Genomic DNA, 23,738 nt, shown 5'->3' with positions numbered 1-23,738 from the left:
AATATATATTAATGAAAAGTCAATCAGCATATATATATACCTTGAATATATAGGGATCCCTCCTAGTTCATTGATCCAAGTTCCTCCTTCATGGATGATCACTAGTAGTGCTACCTATTAATTACAACGAGTCCCTCTAGGAAATTTTGTAGCATTTCTTACAAAATTTTCTATTCCTATATTCTCCCTTAAGAATAGCCTCATTATATAGCTTTGATGAGGAGATGGGAGCATGAATGTAGACACTTGGGTCCTAGTGAGTTTAGAGTCTAATATAAACTCCCAGGTCATTTAATGAGCCATCCCTCATCCTTCTTGAACATATCTCAATGGAAATGAGAAAATCTATAAGGTTTTCAAGGCCATTTCCCTTTCCTATTGCATCTATGGCAATCACACCCCCACCCCCCCCCCCCCCCCCCCCCCCCCCCTCTTTTTAGTATCTCCCTGCTAGCTCAATGAATATGAAAGAGAAGATGAGTAAGCATGATAGTGCCTTTTTTCTTAAATTTTAATGAGCGCAAAAGAGAGTTAAAGTGTACTCAATAGCATGTGTTTTTCATGACATTTTAACAAGATGAAAAATATGTAAAAGATGTTGGATATCCTTCTTATAATTTTATGAACATGTGAAATGGAGAAGAGCTCATCACCTTTCATTTTTTAATGTGTTTGAACAAGGAATAAAGGAATCTCATCCTAGATAAATGAGTGGTATAAATAGGCATGCATATAGTTGCATTCTAATGAAACCACCCTAAGTAAAGTGGGGATGTGTCCAAAATCTAGATGAAGAGAGAGAGGAATTATACTCAACTTCATGTCATAATGGGTCTGTAGGAGGATTCCTAGGCCTATAAAACATTGCGATATGGACACCAAAATGGAAAGAAATTGTTATTGAAGGGAATCCATGAAGGGTAAGAACTACCATGCAAGTTAAAAAATGAAATAAATAATGGGTTAATATCATAATATAATAGGATTGGACCTAAGGCACATTGATAGTAACACAAATGATCAATAATTAAAGTGAAAATGTAGGGAAAGGCCTATCCCTATATGTTGATATAAAAACTATGTACCTTAGATCCATTAGATGTCATCGAGAAGATGCCACCCCTCCTATAAAATCCATCACAGAAAGGATAGGCCCATGGTTATATTGTATGGTGAAATCAATAAATTATGGATCAGCTAAGAACAAGGCCATATACTTACAACTTCCGCAAATGGGACTCAAAATCCATGTTTTTTATGTACAATCGTGCTTCTATTAATCATTCAATTGTTGTGACAAGTGCCAACATAGATTAAGGGTAACATATGCAACTTGCTAGTCTCACCATGGGTGAGCCTATGACAAGACAAGGGTATATAAGACTAACAAATGAAAATCAAGAACCAAGTATGATAAGAATCAAACTAAAACATATCACACATACTAAATAAAAGGTATTAACATCACACACCAAATGATAAAATACATATGTACAAGGTTCCACATAGAATGATAAATTGTGCCATGTAGTTCCCATTACTAAGCACAAATCAATGGTTCTTATGGACGTTAATGAGCTCATGGGGAATTGCCAAAATCATATGGTACACCATGCTATGGCCATGCCACATATAAGTGAATTTCCATGTTCCTAAAGCTTCACGATTATAGTTATATCTATGAACCAAAGCATTGTTAGGAACTACCCAAGGACATAGAGTGTGAGTCATCTTGTGAGCTATGAGAGCTCCTTGATGATGGCCATTAAGACATATATAAGGTAAAAGACACTTGGCAATTGGGGGGCTTGGAAAGGACAATGTGGTGGCATGTTCAATAGAAGAAATTCAAGGCTTTACTCGATCCAAGGGTGGCATTTCACTGGATGAACAAAAAAATGTCCCTTAGCATGGTTCAATATTTTGTGTGCCAAGCTCCACCATTTCTAAATAAAAAATAATGGATGCATTAGATGGCATGTCCTCCCTTGGATTATCAAACAAATCTATGACCTCCAAGATGACCATTTCTAAAGGAAAATCAATATAAAATGAGGCATATGAAACATGCAGAGTGATTTCCCATGTGAAAAGAGTAGCCTAATCATATTCCTTATTGAGATGGAGTTTCTAATATGAAATTATAGATGTTGGTGGAATTTTCAAAGAGGTTATATCTTCCACTAGAAGAAACATTGTACTTTCATGAGATTCATATTCTGTAAGCACCAACTAAGGATCATGAGGGCTAAGGGATCCACTGGTGATTAAAGAGATTATTTTAACAAGAGTGACATAACTAAAAGTATTAGGTGGGTTCATTGCAAATAATCCAATAAACAAAGGGGTTTTAAACATCCCCACATTGACATTCATGATATAAGGAGGAGCATCGCTAATGAATGCTACAAAAGTGCAAACAACGGTTTCCTTATTCATTGTGCACAAATCATGATGATCACTGTGACAATTTTTCCCTCATGAGGGAAGTGAATAATACAAAATACCAATGAACTAAAAAGTATCATGGAATAGAACCAACTAAGCATTGACTACTTCAACTTCGATGGAGAAGTTTCTCCCCTAATCTCAATAGAAAATGTTGGGACTACTCCTTTGGATTGAAAATTGTGGTTTTTAAATACCTAGAGAGTAGTGTTAGATTGAATGGTTGTTGGGAAACCTATTTCCCACCACCATGAGAAGGACATAATATAAGTGGAGACTCCTTTGTAGACAAGGTTGTAGTAGAATAGATTATCAATAACCTAAACTTGAATTTGGAAAGAATTTTGATGATAGATTCTATATTGAATTGTTTCTAAGTCAAAATTAATGAGATGCATGCTTGAGGGATCCACCCCATCGATCATAGTCAGCAAGGTTTTTCACTGTGTGGGGTAGCTTTGCAAAAGGAAGAGATGGAACGTGGTACCTAGGCTAAGTTCTCCATAATATTGTAATTATGGGTATCACATGTATATATATTCTTAGTCAACCGATGGAGAATACCTTTTGGAGGGCATATCATAGTTTTCAATGGCTTATCTATCAAGAGAGGGCCAAGGGATTAAGTAGGGAATATTGATTCCTTAGAAGAATAACCACTCTGAGGAGATTGCTAGTTCTTAGTTCATTTAGTTAAAATCATCGTCTCATCACACATGAAAATTAGTTCATTTGATGGACCTCCATAACGATAATAACCTATTGTGCCCCTTGAAACAGGGGCAAGATACTATATAACCATTTTTTTTTGAGTGGGGAATGGATTAGTCAAAATATCAGGTGGCTCACTAAGAGCCTACTGGAAAGGAAGTGATGAATCTCATCCATTATTTGGAAATAATGACTAATATGGTTTCCTTGAAAAATATTACAAGGAATCTTGTTCTTTTTTTCCTTCTCATTGGTATCCCCACCCTTGTTTTCTTGGGTTTGTTAATACCCTTGTGTATTTTTCAAAGTTTTTTCTACTTATATTTATTATTTTTCTCTATAGTTCGCTAAGGATTCTTTGATGATGTGGATTGAAAAGAATGTACCTTGGAGATATGCTTAGGGACCACAGTGGTTTGAGTGGCTGAGGAAATAGCAAGGTGGTTTGATGATACATTTACTTCACCTAATTGCACAAATAATTGGATCACAGTTTCAGTGGAGACAAAACCAACAATACCATCAACATGTGATCTTAGGTTGAATTGAGGAGGATTAGTCAACAACTATGGAGAATTAGGAATAATTTCATACAAGGTTCTTGAGTAATAATAGACCAAGTCAAGATTTTTGGAATAAAGGATGACTTCTCAATTTTTTCCCTTACCATCACAATTCCTTTATCAATTTTAGGTAAAAAATACCGAGTAAATTAATCCTTCAATAATCAAATTGGAATTTTATTATGAATAAGTCTTTAAATTATCCCCACTCATGAATGTGGTCATAAATGTGAGTGTATGTGTCATGCCAAATGTTTAATAGGAGATCAATTCTTGCAAAAGGGTAACTAAAAGTGTGTCAATAATATTCTAGCCAAAGAAGCATAGTTATGACATGATGCCCATTCGAGTTCAATATACCACTTTGCATCATTTTCAGCCATAGTGCATTAGGAGAGGCATAGATGGATACTATAATACACCAAAGAGTTGGATGAACACCACAAATGATAAGTAGTGATATATGTCATAGGGTTATGTCCTGAATTTCAATAAAAATTTGGGATATTAGTGGGTAATCTTATAGGCATGAGTGGCCATTTCGAGTCATGACACATGAGATAATTTTATTTCTTATACAAGTTGAAAATAAATATATGTTATAAGTGGAAGTTTGTTTTGATAAAATAGAACAAGGGAAAAATTTTCATCGCATATGTACCTTTTGATCCTTCAAAGGTTGAATAACTACCGAAGGGATTGTTGCTCATAGGGTTTTGGGGCCTTGGAGAAAAAAAGCTAGAAAGAGGGGTATTGTCCTTATGGAAAAATATACTCCCAAATCATTTCCCAAAGGAATGACTACCAATGGGTCGATATCTAACCTCAAAAGGATTGCTCCATCGAGAAAAGGAACCCCCATACATAGGGACAATTCTAGAGAAAAGGGTACTGATAGGGGAATTTGCTTGAGACATATAGGTATTCCCAAATACATTAGTTCCTTTAAGGAATAATGTTCCTCCTACTGAATCACCACCTTGTGGAGTATTGAAGCCTTCGAATACACTAATAATTCCAACATTGTTTGAAATGGGCATAGGCAATTTTTGAAGACTCACCCCAAATGATGGTCTAGTACTTTGCAAAGGTGTAATTACAGTTGGAATAATAAATATAGGTGGGAACCACCCACCTCGGGGTTTTGAACTTTGAATCTACCCCACACTAAATAAAAATCCAATGGACGGTAAAGGCACCAATATACTAGGGAGACAAGAAGAGGTAAGTTGGAAAATTGATTGAATGCCTCACAAAGACATTGCTGATGTTATAGGTATAGATAGAAGTCATCCTATTACACTAATAGAAGGTAATGAAGACACCATAGAGGCGCTCCTTGGAACATTCGATAATGAGGACCCAATATCTCCCATGGTAGAGGCCTCATTCACTCTAGACATTTTTTATAAACTATAAAAAAAAAATGAAAAAGGCTCACTAAAAATATTACCCACCCTAAGGAGTATAGGGTCAATGGAGGATTGGAATTGATTAGTAGAATTTCATCTACCACTTCAAGAATTACTTATTTATCCTCTTCAAACCAAAAATGATCCTTCTGGTATGTATTACGTCTAAGTCTTCCAATGATGGATTAATTATTCACTTTGTAAAGGTGTACATTCCCCTTCTAAAGGAAAATTTTGAAGTTTATGAGAATGGAAAAAATATTGTTCGGTCATGGTGAATTAAAGTGTTTGACAATGAAACAAAAACATGTTATACTTGAAGCAAAGAGCACATTCATAGCAACATTAGAGTTACACAACATGAAAAATAGCTGGTATAGGGGTATTTTAGAAATAAGCCTAGGGTAATCAGAGCCTACATTTAACCAATGAAGGCATGAGATAAAAAATTATAACCTCCCAATACCAGCCTTTACTAGCACAAGTGTCACCATAAGGAACATGGAGAAACACCCCACAAGAGCTCTAATATGGTGATATAATGTCTATATTAGATATCACAAGCATTGCCCAACCTGATTCACCTAGGTAAGCTTGAATTAAGAATGGCCATTATGGAACCATCTCACAATCAAACAACTAGGGGGGATATTCATGGGTCAAGAACACACTCATGGGTAGGGAAACTAAGCCCAAATCTCATCGAGGAATTGTTCACGGAGAATCATGTCCCTAGATAGATCCACATCAACCTAATGTTCCAATGGACACCACAAAAAAATGGAGTGCAGAGATCACTCCATGTGTCGTAAATCAAACCTTGTGCTTAACTCCTATGTTATAAGAGCTTTTGACGAAGCAATCTATGAGATGAATGGATTTGACACTCCAAAGCGATAACTAGTTCTATTTTTTTGGCTTTGGAGATTTTACTTTCCAATCATATTCTAAGCTCTTAAACCCTAAATAATGATTGATTACTACAAACCTAAGAATTTCTATTAATTTTTAACTACCACATCTATTCTAAGTTGTTGTTACTGAAGGGTTTGGAGTGAAACTAAATGAAATTCAATGACTTCACAACTCATGTGTATGCCACTATCACAAGTACAAATGTTTTAATTCGATGAATTCTATCTATGGGAGAGAAGAGAGATTTTTTTTCACATTTTTAACCATAATATTGAAGTCTTACACACTCTCAATGCACACTTTTAACAAAAAACTACTTGAAAAAAATATGATCCAAACACACACATGCCCAAACAAGATTCCAATGAATTTTAAAAGAAACAAACATAAAAAAGAAGCAAAATATATTTTGCATCGAAATGTCAAATTTCACCTATATAATGAGGAAAAAAAGACACAAAAAAGCCATAACAAAATAAAGTTCATATATGTAGGATAATGGTGGAATCTAAAGAGATAAGAGCCCAAATATCTCAACAAGGAAACAAATCTGAGCCTTAAGTGAGATCTATTTGAGCAATGTAATTTTCCAATGTTCACTTTAAAGACAAATGAAATGAGTACTGATAACTTATTCAAATAAAAAATATCTCTTTGCTAATGTATATGGGGTGATCAACACCAGGGAAAATTTTAAGAACCCCCCTAAATTTATATGTATAATAAATGGGCGAATCTCCATGGTATATAGGAAAAATGGAAGGCGATTTTATCAATAATATAATATGTATATATAATTTTTTGGTGAATCTCTCACCAGGCATGGCAAATATTTTACTCAATTATAAAATCTTGTAAGACCTTGGCGAGTCTTTCAATAAATAATAAAACTTTGTAAATTCCTAGTGAATCTTAGCATTGTGAACTCTTAGAGAATTTTTTGAAAAAGTATAAAACCATATATGACAAGAGCCAAATGGTGGCAATATCACTATTTTTTTTTTCACACTTCCATGACATGGAACTTGTTTATAAAATTATAAAAAAGGCAACCAAGTCCCTTATAATATGCAGGTAAGCTTATAATAGAGTTTGATACCTCTACTATGCTTGTCTTCATTCAAGTTTCATAGCTACTATACTTAACACTGTGAATCACAACTCTCTTAGAACTTAACTCTATAGTGTAATTAAAACCTTTGGAAATTGAATTTGACAACTATATAAAAAGGATTAGTGAAATAGAAGCTTTTTTGAATGAGCCCAGTAACTATCACTACTAAACAATCAATCTAGACTATGAAGTCTTCCATCTTGATCAAAATCATGCTCACAATCAAGGGATTGCGACCACCTGGCCTGACATAATGGCCATCATAGCTTCCAATAATCAACAACCACCTTGCAACGACATCCTAGCTCATGTCTCATGAATTTTATTCATCAATCTTAACTGATATAAATCTTATGAAGATAATATTATAATCCTCTCCAGATTCACTGTTAATACAAGGGTAAAGGAAATTTTATAGCTCAAGGCACTAGCCAATACCAACTTTGGTATTTGTGACCCCTTTGTGGGGATGCACCTACCCTGCCCCATTGGGTTTCTGCCTTGTAACATAGTTCAAGGATCACAAGACTTTCCAATATTCCTACTCCATTAGGCACACTTTATATTCTATACATAGTGAATGAAAAAGCAGCATTATAGAACACACAATTTCACAGAAGGAAGAAAAATCTTAGCCAGTCAATATCAAAATCTTAACCACTGATTAATAACGAATAACAAGTAGTGTAATGAATTTTTCCGAGTTATTTATTTACAAGCTGTAAAGAATGTAGTGGAATGGAAAATATTACTTAGGAAACCCTCTAATATTTTCTACTAATATGTCTATGCATGTATATATGAAATTAAGAGCATTGCTGAATACAAAGTTTCCTTTTCTCTTGCCTCCATTTTGACAAATCAATGTGAAATCATTATCACTTTGAATCTCCTTTCCTGTGTGGATGTTTTGACAAATCAATTTGAAATCAAAGTCACTTTGAATTTCCTTTCTTGCGAGGGATCACATCCACAGTTGATTAGTAAAAGATAATCTACTATATATTAGGTTCAAGAAACTGACTGCAATCTACAGTGGAAACGAGACCTCAATTCTTATTCTAAATTTGAATATCTCAAGACAACATAAGAGATAAAAATTCATATGGCCTTAGTAGCTAGAAAATAATCACTCCATCATTACGATACCATCTAGATTTCGGCACTTAATCTAAATAATGGCACTAGTTGCAGTGCTTATTTGCATTAACACCATGGAAAAGCAACAACAATGTTTCAAAGCACACTTATTGGAAAAGTTGTAACATTATGAGGATATTTAATGATAGCATCTGAACCTCGTAGCTATGGTGGGGAAACTAGGGAACCCAAATCTTGGAATATATCTCATACCAAATCTGAGAAAAAAATCAATAAGGGAAAAAATCAAAATCTATAAATCAAGCAATGAATTGTTTACAAATCAAATACAATTCCTTTAACTAATAGTTAAATTGTGGTGATATATTTAAATATTTAGTAAGAGGGGAACTTCAAACCATGGAATATTACATTTTTCATTACTGTCGTCCCTTAGTGACTGAGATTACAAATCAATACTTATGGAAATATTGTAAGAAATTTTGTGGAATAGTAAAGCATAACCTCTATTTTCAAGTAACAAAATCAGGACATTGTTACATCAAGAGCCATAATTGATACATAATCAATGAATCAAGTCCTTGTATGGTACGGGCTTGTTTCAAAACCTATATTTTCTCAATAACAAAATCAAGACATTGTATGTGGTTATTGCCATAAGGAAACTGCATTCTAATTTGGAAGAGGATCTTATCAAAAGACATGGATTTATTCAAAGCTACAAGGCCTAATGAGTTACTAAAAAATAAGTTGGAATATGGGATCATGATAATTAAATTAAAAAAATGCTTTCCTTTTAGAAACATTACAGTTATACAATGTTTTTTGAAAGCATTAGAATTTGAAATTGGGCCTTTCTATCAAGACAAATTTTCATTAACAAAATGTACTTTCCTACCTAAAACATTATAGATATCCGAGAAAAACTTAAAAGGCATAAGAGAACTTAGCATAATTTACTTTCTTTCCTTCCTTAACATTCTTAAATAGTTGAGGTTCCCCAAGTCATTAGGTAACTTTCGAAGGAAATGACAATTAGTAATAGTCCAATTCACAACTGAATATGTGTCACAAATACGAGGGGGCATCTACTCCAAATCACAAAAGTGCTCTAGGTTAAAATCTAGCATTATTGGAAGCTTAATGCTCAACTGGGCGTTATTGAAGCCAAACATTTTTCTAATCTTCACTAAAAGCTTAAAGATAGCTTCTCTAAGTTCTACATGACTTTACTATGCTCTTGAAGTGGGGGCACATGCAACCTCTCCAAGTGAATAGTCTTAAACTAAGTGAAGATAAGGCTGATAGATCATTCAATGTGGATCTCTTTAACCCATAATTGAATACTATTAGGACTCTCAATTTTTTCATGGAACTCAAAAATGTTGGAAGAAAGTATTTGCTTCCAGAAAAGATTAAAACTAAAGCCTTTGCTTGAGGACAATTGCTGTCACACCGCTAATACTTCTCCATGGAATCTGTATAGGTAAACCACAAATGCAGAATTCCATTAGAATATAGTGTTTATTGAATACACAAATGAAATCATTGCATTTCTTTAAAATATCTTTTGAAATCAAAATTACTGAAATTACATATCAATAACCTAGTGGGTGTAGGATAAAATTCACCCGTGTCATTCACAGAAAGCATGAGAAAAAACCTAATACTATATATAAAACCAAGAAAAATTCAAATTCATCACTTCTAGGGACCTCATAACCACCCTGCCAATAAAAAAGTATGTCCCTTTTTGTAGTTAGAAAAATTACCCAAATTACAATCTGTTTACTCCAACCTATGTTGGAAAGTTATAGAAGGATGACTAGTGCAATCAATCCATTCCTTTTAGCCCTGGATTTGTTTTAGGTTAAAACAGAAGTATACAAATATACTTGTCTAATGTCTCCTTTTAGCCCTAGATTTGTTTCAGGTCAAAACAGAAGTATACAAATATACTTGTCTAATGTCTATGCTTTAACCGTTCACCTTAAGATGTTTTTACAATATAATTTCCTAAGTCTATTTAATATCTTCATTATCATAAAAACCAACCTATATCCATCTTAACTCCACATATACCACTCTTAGGGGGATGAAATCTATTTATCCCTATGAGCACTTGGTAGACCCAGAATTAAGATGGATCTAGGATGATAGAATTTCCCCTTTAAATAGTCTATGCTCACATGAATACCATGGTATTACCATGGGTTATCATAAACCTGGAGCTTAAACATTATTGTTAATGATTTATAAAAATTAATAAAATTAATAGTTGATTTTGATTTTATTTTTTATTTTAACCAAGCTAAAATGTTTAACATACATTAAATTACAACATCCATTTTTACACTTGATCCACCAAGCCCGAGAGGGATCAAATATTTTTTCACTCTATGCTAGTTTGCATATCATGATATTTCATAGCTCTTGGGGTTTAGTAGATCCAGAGTAAAGATGGATCTATGCTGGTTTAATTCCCCCATTTAAATAGGCTACATTCCAAGTGAATACCATGGGTCAATACCATGTGCCATTTTTATTTTTATTAATACTAATATTAGGGTTAATAATGTTTTTTTTGCATGGTATTAATAATAATCTAGCCCATGGTATTTGTGCCATAGTATTATGCCCATAGGTTTTCGTAAATATAAGGTGACTTATGGAGTAAACATAAAAAATTGTTTTATTTGTTTACCATACCTCTCGTTTATTTATATTTTTATTAATCTCTTTTACAAATATGGTAATTGGCCCATAATATTCACTTAAATAAAACCTCTTTTTTGAGCCTTCATAAATAGAAGGAGGGTTATGGACTAAATATAAAAAGAGGTTTTATTTATTTACCATACATCTAGTTTATTTATATTTTTATTTATTTACCATACCTTTTGAGTAAGTATAAAAAGACGTTTTATTTATTTACCATACCTTTTGAGTAAGTATAAAAAGACACTTTATTTATTTACCATACCTCCACTTTACTTATATTTTTATTTGTTTACACCCTTGCATGTGTATAAGGTGACTTATGGAGTAAATATAAAAAATGTTTTATTTATTTACCATACGTCTCATTTATTTATATTTTTATTAATTTACCATACCTCTTTTATAACTATGGTATTTGGCCCATGGGATTCACTTAAATAAAACCTATTCTTGAAAATTAGGGCGAATGGAAGGTTAAATAAAACCTATTCTTGAAAATTAGGGCAAATGGAAGGTTGTAACTCCTAATTTCAAGGGCTAAATTTACCTTTTTTACCCTCTCCCTTAAAATAAGGTGGGCTATTTGAGGTGATTTGTAAAAATGTACTATGATACAAAATATTCGCCCACTAAAATTTAAAACCCCTTAATTTCGCCAAAGGGCGAACATTCGCCCCTAAAATTTTCCATGATCAACCCTGCTTGCAAGGGATCAATGCGTATTACATTTCTCTCTACTAGTGTGGAAATATGATGGAGATCTAAGACTCCCTTTCCAAATGTTAAAAATTAGTGTCTCATCCTCCTCAACAAGGTAGGTCACTCACTTGATCTAGGTGGTGACAAATAAGGTTGTAAAATTTATTTATTTATTTATTATTATATTTATTTATTAATTTAATAATATGGGGTATTACTGTTGAGGCAAATTAATTACCTATCATTTAATCATCAACCCGAGGGTTTCATAAAACTTGCGAAGCGTGCGTTCACTATATATGATAGAAATTAACTTTTAATTTAGATAAGTCTAACTATGAAACCAAATAACGACAAACCAAATTCACCTATTCTAATTCAACAATCAATTCACAAAAAATCATATTAAATTATAGTACAGTACGCAGAATTGAAATCTTAATCTAAAGCATTTGCAAGAATTGAAAAATTAATCTACCACACTTGCAGGAATGAAATTTCATGAAATGAAATCTACTCTAAGGGATCATGTGTGCATTTTCAAATTAGGATCCTACGAAATGAATAATCAAAAACACATGACATGAAATGAAAGCAAAAATAATCATTCTTAACCTCTCACACAGGAAAATATATGAAAGCAATAAATCTTAATCTATGAAAGAAATAAATACTAATCTATGAAAAACAATAAATCTCACACATTATAGGTGGCCAATCCAAAAGCATGAGAGATGGCAAGTTGAGAGGCTCCCAATGCAAGCTTTACCAATCAAGGTGAACATCACTCATGAGCATGGTGCTAAATCTAAATTCCATTAAAAACATGAGTAATCTTAACTTTCCACCTGAGTATCTCTAACTTTACACATGCCTTTGAAAGGAGGAGGCTCTCCTATTTATACAAAAACATAAGAAGCTACCCAATTAATGGAGGTCCACTATTATCTCCTTAGATCCTTAGAAAATCTCATAGAGTTATAATTCAAATAGGTAATGATGAGACACACAATCTCATAGAGTTACAACTCAAAGAGGTAATGATGAGACACACAATCTCATAGAGCTACAACTCAAATAGGTAATGATGAGACACATCCTCTTTGACTTTTATCCAAGTCTCCTTCCGTATCTTGAAGGGAATTCGAATTTGAACATTGGAGGCCACATAAGGGTGCCTTGGAAGCTTCCAAATGACCTACACATGTCATGAAAATCAAGCTATTTTTAAGTATTAGCAAGTATATGTCATTTTTTAAAGTTTTAACCATAAATTCACTTAAAATACTAGAAATCATTAGCTTTTGGAAAACCCAAATGGAACCCATATAATTATGAAAATGAAGGCTAATGAAAGGTTATATGGTCATGGAGTTGCCAATGTGAGTGAAATGGTGGAAATAAAGGTGAAAGTGGATGATATTTTGAATATGTTTTGGAGACTCTACAATTACAACATACAAAACAATACTAATCTCTTTTTTTTAAGAATTAATGTAAGAATAATACAATACAATAATTTGAAGAAAAAAATATAAGTCATATTTAACACATTTTTCATTTAATGATAGTATCATATGGTGCATCATATGACCTCTATATCTAGATGTTTCTAAAAATAATAAATGGGTGAGAATAACACCTCATCAATAGATAAGCATGACAACTCATGGGAATTTGATCTCATACTTTGTAATTGGCTAGGGGTTCATAGTCTAACATTTTTCCTCTCCATCGCAATTATAAATAATTATATCAGTACAGGAATCATCAACAAGTCCATATGGTAGTATCATCACAATCCTTGATTTGAAAGTTCTAAACTAAGATCTAATGAAGATAGACCTGAAAAATACCAAAATGGACATTGAGTGATTCATCTAAAATGAATTTTGAATTGGAGTAGAATTTATGGAAGTGAAAATCTATCGTTACTAATTGGTGAAGAAAAAGGATCATCGTTTTCTTTTAGTGAACAAATATGATGATAAAAGATATCTTAAAATTTAGACACAACAATGTGTTAAACAACATTACAATGAATAGTCAAAGAGTTATGCCAAGTATTTTAGATTCCATGCTATATGTTACAAAATATGTTGATTTTATGAGATTGATTTAAGTTTATTGAATTGTAGATGATTTATTGAGGAGACTAGTTTTCATGCTAAATTTTCCAAATTATGATTGATAATAAATTTAAATTTTAATACTAACTATCATCATTGATATTTTCCCTATTAAGTTCAACGTGAGAATTATGTGGAGGGGTTTCAAGCATGAGCTTTGGATTCTTCTTGAAATAAAGCACTTTCATAACTATATTTCATGGTTTTGGTTGACCACTAATCATTGATAATGATACCATTGTACTCCATTAATGTTCCTCCCCATGAAGTGTAGAGAGTATTATATTTGAATCATGTTTCAATTCAAGAGAGATGTAGAATAGGGCCTTAATCATGCTCAAAATCTTCATCTAGAAAAATCATTTGAAAGGATTCTACTTTTATGATATTTTCATGCAAATTTTTAGTTACCTATGTCTAAAATTGATTGTAAAACTTATTTAACATCTTTTACTTTAATTTCCATTTCCACGTGTTGAGAAATATTTGGAGTGGGAGATTATTATACATGGTTGAAAGTGAATGTGTAGGAACAGGTTCAAGAAAATTTATTAGTGACCACTTTGCAAACTTGGGAAATAATTGTATCTTGTAATTTGATTTGAAAAATGAAAATAAAAGTGAAAGCCTTATGTTTTAAAATCATTTAGTCTGAGGAATCTAAATAAAATGTTCTAAAAGTTCTATAACATTGGAAACTAAAGTTAGGATTTAATTTTAGTAGTACATTTCATGATTAAGATAGGTGGTAGCTAGGATTGAAGAGAATATTTATTGGGACAAAGGAGATTGGTTATATTTAAAATAATAAATATGACAAGGTAGGAGAATCCAAACACAAATGAGAAGAAAAGAAGAGAGTTGGAAGAGGGAATAGTATATTTAATGAGAAGAAGAAGAGAGGACTAATAAAGTGAAAAACATGTAAGATAGGCTGATGTAGGTCATACCACTATTCACATATTCCTTTCTTCATGCATATTTTTTACACCGTTGGATATGATTGTACACTCTTTCTTGAGATGACTTCATTGACAATACAACTCCTAGCTGAAATCATGTTATAGATGTCACATTATAAGTTTTGATCAAAAGAATTAAGAGACAATTTGAACAAGAAATCCATGTGTATGTGTTTTATTTCTTCCATTATTAATTTTTTTAGCTACAATGTGATTTATGCAATGCTCAAAATTTATTTTTATATTGTTAAATAAATTTTAATTTAGAGTTATTTAATGAGAAATCATTAATACAATAGTCACTTAGGACTGAGAATTTTACATGGTATCAAAGTCTTTTTTTTGCTTGAGGTTCTCAAGGGTTAAACATAGAAATCAACTACAATAAAGAATGACCAATAGTTAGAGGGTTTCAAAATTATTTTGTAGACTAATTTTTACATTTGAAATTTTGTACATTAGTTGTTTGAGATAGCATTATCTAGACTCAAATTTGAGGATATACTCAATGGAATCTCACATTTATTATCATGGAAAAGGAAGATTATATTCTTATTGGAAGTGACTAATCTTTGGGATATTATCAAGGGTGTTGTGTGTTCACCTATATATCTAGAGAAATTGGAAACCTAGTAGAATAAGGAAGTGAAGGGCAAGCAAATGATCATGGATACAATAAATTATCAGTTGATCCCTCATAAATTTTGGAAAAAGATGGTGAAGGAAATGTTTGATGCCCTACTAAGCCTCTACCATAGTGGAACATAATCGAGAAGATGGAATTGTGAATCAAACTCAAGTTTGTATAGATGACCATGTTAGATTCATTGACCAATTATGTTGTGAATATCACATAAAGCCAGTTAACACGAAATTTAATGTATTTGTAGCTTCATGGAAACCTTTTGTCAAAGGTATTTGTGATCATGATAACCTTCCTAACTTTGAAAGGTTATCAAAGGACTCTATTTGGGAGGATACTTGGATGGAGTTGAAGGCTAACAAGATGAGTGGTCATGAGAATTTGGCCCTATTTAGTCATCAAGTATGACGGTAGAGGTAGATGATCCAACAGAGTAAGGGAAAGAGTGAGAAGTCAACTTCACAGTTAGGAAAGAAGGACTTGAGTAAAATCATTTCCTTAATTTGTCTTAAGCATGATCATTATGCATCACAATGTTTGATAAGTAGAAGGGTAAAGCAAGTAGAAATAGAGAAGAATTGTATAGCCTTTGCAAAAACTTAGATGAATGAGTTTTGTACTAAGAATAAGAATGATTTCTTGATGATATCTTGCCTTTATACTAGCATGGTTCGTAGGAATGCATAGTATGTGGATAGTGGGACATATGATCATATGACATAAGCCTAACAATTATTTTCTTGTCTAGTAAAGAAGGAATTGGGAGTATAGGTTGATCTAGGTGATGATGGCAAGTTCCCTATAATAGGAGTTGGTATTATTCACTTTCGAATTGAGTCAACTCAAATTCTTTATATTTTGGCATTGACTTGTTTGTTTTAGGTGTTAGGAAGAACTTACTTCTAACTTTTATAAATTATAGGAGCTATGTAGTTGAAGTCAATAACTAGTAATTCTTCATTAGGTTCAAGGAATATAGCCCAAATACAACATAAGTAATAGGTTTTATAGAAGTTAATCTTTATAAGTGGTAGAGTGAACCAATTCAAGCCCCAGTTCATAATAGTAACACCTTTTGTGATTTTTGACACAAGAGGATGACACAATTGTATCACATGACATTTGTATTTTTTTAGGGATATAGTAAAAGGTATTCCAAACTTTAGTATTCAGATTAGTATGGAGTATGAAAAGTGTGAATTCTTGGAAAACATGCTAGGGCTACTTTCCCAAGTATAGATAGGTATAAGGAGATTATATACTTGGTGTATTCTTATGTTTGTGGACCAATGTTAGTATCATCAATTTCAAGAATCATGTAATTTGTTTCCTCTGTTGATGACTTATCTTGCAAAAATTTGGATCTACTTCCTAAAGAACGAGCATGAGATATATAGAAATTTTCAAGAGTTAAAATTTCTAGTTGAAAACTAGATAAGGAAAAAGATCAAATCCTTGGCATTGGATAGTGGGTGTGAGTGCAACTACAAGTGGTTTCATGGTTTCTACAAGGATGTAGTAATTAAGAGGGGTTTTACTATTCCATTAAAACCATATTAAAATGGAGTTGGAAGAAATAATAATCAATGCATCATAAGTGTTTCTAAGTCCATGATTCATGACAGAGACTTGCTAACGTTTCTATAGGAAATGGCATGAAAAAAAGTATTCTATATCCACAACCAAAGTACTTAGAGGGTCTTAGAGGGAAATAAATTAGAGGAGGAATTCAACAGTATGAAGCTAGAGGCAATTCATTTCCACGTCTTAGGTTGTCCATTTTATATCCATGCACTAATAGAAAAGAAAACTAAGTTGGAACCATTTAGTGCAAAGGGTATATTTGTAGGTTACAATGAGTATCCAATGACCTATAAGGTTTATATTCTAGAGTACATAAATAAAATAATGAGTAGGGATGTAAATTGTGATTAATAATTAGAATCCAAGAAATACCATGAGCCTATTCTCAATATAAAGGAAATACCTTCTAGCGGAGGTTATAACAGAGCTTTTTAGTGTTATAAAATTGGAAAAATTTGTCAAAAAAACCTCTGCTACAACATCCATTTGTGGTAGCAGATTTTTTAGTGGAGCCAATAACAAAACCTCATCACAACTAAAAAATTTGGGTGGTCAGAGATTTTAGTAGATGCTTTCTTAGCGGTGCGCTTACTAGACAAATAACACACATGCACTACCAATATAAAAGCACCAGTGATGTAAATTTCACTAAAAGCACGAGGACTAGAAATAAATGTTTGGAGCACTGGTGCATTAAATTTATAAAAGCAACATTGCTTTAATAATAAAAATGCATCGGTCTATACAATCTATGATACCATGTATCAGGGTGTTAATTGCAAACAAAAGCAGTGCCTGAAAAGTATATTTCCCTAGTGCTTATGTATGCTAAAACCACACCATGTACTGCTTTTCAGGAAGGGCACTAAGGCAGGAAAAAAATATTGCATCCCTAGTGCTTTTATCTTATCTAATGCACTTGGTAATTATGTGTAACAATGCATCAGTGTTGATGAGTTGTATAAACAACATTGATTCTTGAAAAGTATAATTGCTGAGTGCTTATGTGTTTTCAAAAGCCCCAGTGTTGTACTTTTCAGAAAAGAAATTGGAGCAAGAAAAAAAATCTTGCACTACTAGTGCTTTTACATCATCTAATGCACTAGTGCATTAAATGTAAAGATGCACCAATGCGTTAAAGGTGAATCACATCGGTGCATAAAATATGTATTTTCCTAGTGTGTATTTATTTTACAAATGCACTGAGATTTAGTATGTACAAATGCACCAGGATACCATTTTTTATTATTATAAAAATAATTGTTGAAAAACTTGTATTCGAAGCGATGCACATTAATATATGATTTCCCGATATCGATTTTATCCTTTTTAGAAACATTGACCCGTCAGAGTGCAGTTATTGTGATTTTTTAAATCCATTATTCATCGAAAAATCTAAATATATCTTGCAACAATATTCATATAAATAAAACTTCGATTAGTGAATTTGTATGTGATGTTTGGAATAATTTTTTATATCATCAAGTTTCACATCTCATCATTATAATATTTAATCATTCATATATTTAATCAGTGGTGTAACATTTCACAACAGCATTGGATACCACAATAGAATAAATTAAAATGTATTTTATTATATGTGAATAAGGATCTCTTTGTCATACAAAATGGGATAGTTAGTGGTAACCCTTTGTCTTTCAATTGGGACTCTATGTTCATTACAGTAAAAAAAAATGTTTGATTTTCACAGACAATTATTTCAAAAAATACAACTGCTTGCATTGATATCCAAATAGATCAACATTCTTCGTTGGAAATGTTGTCAATTCTTGATAATTAGTGTATCTACATTGGTGAGAATGATAAAAATTGAAATTAAAAATATACATCAATGTAAATGGAAGGCCAATGTACCATAGCAAGAATTGAATCATAAACTATATACATTTTCAAAACTAAATCTCATGCCTTCTTTCAACATCTCTTTAGTTGGCACAGTTCCATACTTTGTTTCTTGCAAGTTTTATACCCTCTAATAAATCATAGATTTAATATAAAGGATTTTTTTTTACTTCTATTAATTATAAACTAAAAGAAGTAAAATAACATAGATACTTTCAAATTCCAAAATTAATATTTGATATGCCAACATATGCTCACAACCAATATTTAACCCAATTTCAATTGATTCTTCTGATTGCTCTTATTTGTATGTTAGCACCTATTTGAAGAAATTCAAGGATTGTTGTTGTAAAACAACTTAAAAGATACAAAAATGAAATCTCAAGTTGTTATAAGAAAATATTAGCTATTACTCACAAATTTTGATATCAACCCTTTTCTTTCTTGTCATCCTATTTTATCTGCTGAATGTATTACATTTTGTTTTCTTTTCTACAAGGAAATACTTGAAAATTAGTATTTAATGCTAAATTATGTGTTTATATGTACCTAATAGAAAAAATCAATGATTACATACATTTGAAGCATGTTGTTGTTGATATGGCTCATCCTGCAATGCAATTATGTCCATTTCTTTAACCATCTCCGTGTACACTTTTTTGAACATTCCTACTGACATGTTTCAAATATCATCTCGTTGGTCCTGTGGAATTTTCATAATCTTCTTGAAAATGTAATAAACTATTTTTATTTTGGTACATGAAAACTAAATATAGAAAAATTGATATTAATAAATGAATGCTTTGTAGTAATATATACATATAATTATGTCCATCGGTGGTAGAACAATTGGTAAAAAGCATATTGGAAAGCCTTTGTGTATCCAAGTGATTGAAAGTTCAATCCCCCCAGACATGTCTCAACAAATGAACACACACACACACACACACACACACACACACACACACACACACACACACACATATATATATATAATTCTAGAAAAACATTTTAATTAGAAATATTACTTTTTGAATGATTCTTTTTTGTTAATGTATGTTTTTTCTATCGCAAGTCTGAGAGGTCTAATTGACCATTGCTTTGGAAACACCTCATGTAGTTTAAATATACCTTGGTTCTTAGAATCATTGGATTGATTTTGTATTGTAAGTGGAAAGTACATCTATAAATTCATTCAACTATATGCCTCATAGTTTTGTAAATGTTTTCCCCCCTTTCATTAACCTTCAACACCACTCCAGATGGGCTAAGGACCAATTCATCATCCTTTGCATGTTCTATAACTTTTATTTTCTTAGAACAATGTTATTTTCCTTCATTGTTGGTCCATATAGAACATTGAACATATTTGAATTAATAAATTGTTTAAAACATATTATCTAATATTCTTAAGTATATTATTAATGAAAATTCAAAAAAATAAACTCATATTGAATAATATTTTTTCATTCACTTGATTCATCCTTCTACAATTTTTCCATCGAGATTTTACACTCTTTTGTGCTTAAATAAAAAAAAAATCTTATCGAGATTTCTCATTTTGTGGCTCTGCATGACACACACTAACCAATACATATTAGTTAAACTTATATATAGTTCAAACATATTAATTTTGGAAAGAATGTACAAAGAAGTTATATTTTGTGCTCTTTAGGATGTGCTATCATTGTGTCCATAATTTTTTTTATTACTTGATCACTTCTTAGAATTTTTTTTGTCAATATACAACATGTACCATTTAATACATAAGTCATTAAAAATATTTTATAAATAAATCAGATAATTTTCAGCCAAAAAGAGGTCTGGTAGTTGGTGCACTTATGTGAATAAACACACTGGTGCATTTAATTTATAAAGCACACTAGGCATTTAATTGTTGAGAACCGACATTGAAAATTATTATTTTTAAATAAATTTAATTTATGATGGTGCAATATGTAACAATAAAAGCACCACCATCACAGTGAAAAATGAAAATGTAAAAATTTAAGCAAATTTTTTGGACTTAAGGATTCTATTTGTCATAGGCACACCAATGCACTATATTACACAGGGCACACTGATGAAAAAAATTCGTTTTTAAAAAGAATGGACAAGGCCGATAGGGTTTGGATATGATTCAATAAGTGGTATCCATGATTTACATGCCAAATACCTTATATATAGTAACACAAACTCATTAAATGAAAAATGCCTAAAACGAAAAGCCCTAATTTTGAAGTGGTAGAGGGAGTTAAACCCTAAGGTGAAATTTTGTAGTGACATATGCAAGAAGAAGCAAGGGTTTAGGGTAAGTATTGTTTTTTATTATATAATTTTAATTAAATCTAAATAGGAACAAACATTTGCAAAAAAAATTATTAGTAAAATCAACTGTAAAATTTTTATTATGCAAGGTTTTTATTTGTTTCTGTATTTTAATTAAATCTAACAGAAATTGTAAATTTTTTTATGAGTAAAATCATCAATGAAATTTGAAATATTTACTATGTAGCGTTTTGAGTGAATCACCATATCTTTCAAATTATGATATTTTGAATAGTTTTGTTGTTCCAAAGTATTCTGCTGCACCATAGTGCTCCCAGTATGTCTCTCTTGCAAATCTCTCCCTTGAAAATTTGGGAAAAATAATGAAATAATGAATAGATTTTTACTATTTAAAAGGCTTTATGGAATTCGATTTCGAAAAATAAATCACTGCTCATTTTTCAATTTGAAATAAACAAAGTCACACCTTTTATTTTCACTTTTTCGGAATGTCGATGTGTTTCATAGTAAAAAGCATTGGTGTGTCTACTAGTAATGTGTATCAATTAATATAACTTATTGGTGTGCTAAATTTTTTTAACGCACTGATAAGATAGAATTCCTTTTTTATTTTTGAAATCCTAGAAACTCGTGCGATTATTTTTTTTACACATTAGTATGGTTATGATTTAAATGCATTGGTGAAAATACTTTTTCAAGAGCACCGATATGCTTTAAAAGTTATCTAGTTTGTTCATTTTCACATTAAATGGCATATTCATCTCAAATTATCCTTTAGGATGCATCCACATGAATTGCAATAGTTCATAGTATAGATTTTCCACTTAAAGTTACCTTATTCTTGAAGAATTGTTTGAAAACTATATTGAAATTCAGATTGTGGTTATATGGTTTTCGAAATTAATTTTAAGTATATACCAAAAAAATTATTGTTGATATTGCTCAAACGCAAGGAGAAAATCTCATAATATAAAATGGTGAATTCTTCAAATTCCAGCTCGTTCCATATTGCTCAAAGTATTCGTGAATTTCTCCCCTTCCATCTCAAGTAAATTCATATTTTATTTATTTTTTGATTGTCTAATTGATTTTTTTTGATCCATGTCAGTTTGAATAAAAATGTATCCAAATTTGTAGGATCCTGATTCAGAATTGAGTTCAGATGGAGAAATTATTCCACTAGTTCAAAAATTTCAAAAGGTCTTATCAGGAGAAACATACCACAAGAAGTTGGTAGTTTAAAATGGACATCCACTTTACCCTAAAAATTGTAACATGTCATCTTCCAGCCACAATAAACAATGGTAATAATTGTTTGGTATAATTTAATTTCAACAAATCAATTGCATTGTGCTTACTAATATCATTGATGTACTAATGTTCAATATTTTTTGAACTTAGGATTCTAGTGTTGATGAGTGACCTACCTACCATCTTTCGGTGCACCCAACTACAATGTAAAATTGAGAGAAGGTTACATTAGGAGTAAAACTCAAAGAGGAAGCATAGAAATAATGGTTAAATAAACCACCTATTCAATTCCCATTACGTCCAAATTCACCAACTAGGAATGACTACAACGATAAGTTATTCATCACGAGTTGGTAATGGAGGCAATGAAATAGAGGTTGGTATCAATGATTACTTACGGGATATGACTGCTGTGGAGAAAACATTGTTAGATGCATTCCAGAATAATGTGCTAGGGAATGGTGCTCATATCACTGGTACCTTTTTTGAAAGCCTTAAATCTGCTTCCACCACCCCTCTCTTTGGACTTGGCGGCCAATCAAAGTCTACCTAGATAGGGACAAAGATGTTATTATATAAATTGAAAGCAAAGTTTGGCATGTCAAATGCATGTTTCTCGGTAATATTGAAGTAGTTAACATGATGAAGTCCCTTATATTTTTAGAAATCCTATCACACAATCAACAATAAAAATGGTTGATTTTATGAATGTTAAATATTGACATTGTACTTATATTTCCTAGAAATTATAGGTTATTAAAATATATGGTTCTTCCAAGTGATAATGTCTTTTCCAGTAGCTGCGAAGGGGCAAAGAAGTTGTTGAAAATGTTGGGTGTTGAGTACATATCATATCGTGAATTTTTGAAGTATTGTATTATGTATAGAGGGTAATATGGAGATAAAGAGATATGTCTGAAATGTGGGCATGATAGGTACCATAAATACAAAAATAAGGGTAATCACATGGTCCTCCTCATAAGATATTGAGGCACATGCCTATAATCCAAAGGATTCAAAATCTCTTTTGTTGCAAAGAATCAGCTATGTTGTAGGGATGGCATGCCTCACACAGAAGTGAACTAGGATTTATGTGAATCCCAACAAATTAAATAGCACATGAATCATATAGAGGATACCTGGATGGAAAAATTCATGGATGAAGTACGAAGTCTATGATGTAGCATAGCCATGGATGGCATCAACCCATATTCCCTCTTGAATACCAACTACTCTATTTGGCATGTAGTAGTGATCAATAAAAATATGCCCCCATGTTTTTTTGTGAATAATGAACATCTTATGTTGGCTCTTAGAGTCCCTAGTAGAAGAC

This window comes from Pinus tabuliformis, chromosome 4_2 (genome assembly GCF_031772625.1).
Source record: "Pinus tabuliformis cultivar Carrire ecotype Pingquan chromosome 4_2, CPIR1, whole genome shotgun sequence".
In the NCBI taxonomy this organism is placed as follows: Eukaryota; Viridiplantae; Streptophyta; class Pinopsida; order Pinales; family Pinaceae; genus Pinus; species Pinus tabuliformis.
The sequence above is the reverse complement of the archived record's forward strand: the minus strand, read 5'-3'. Positions refer to the sequence as shown.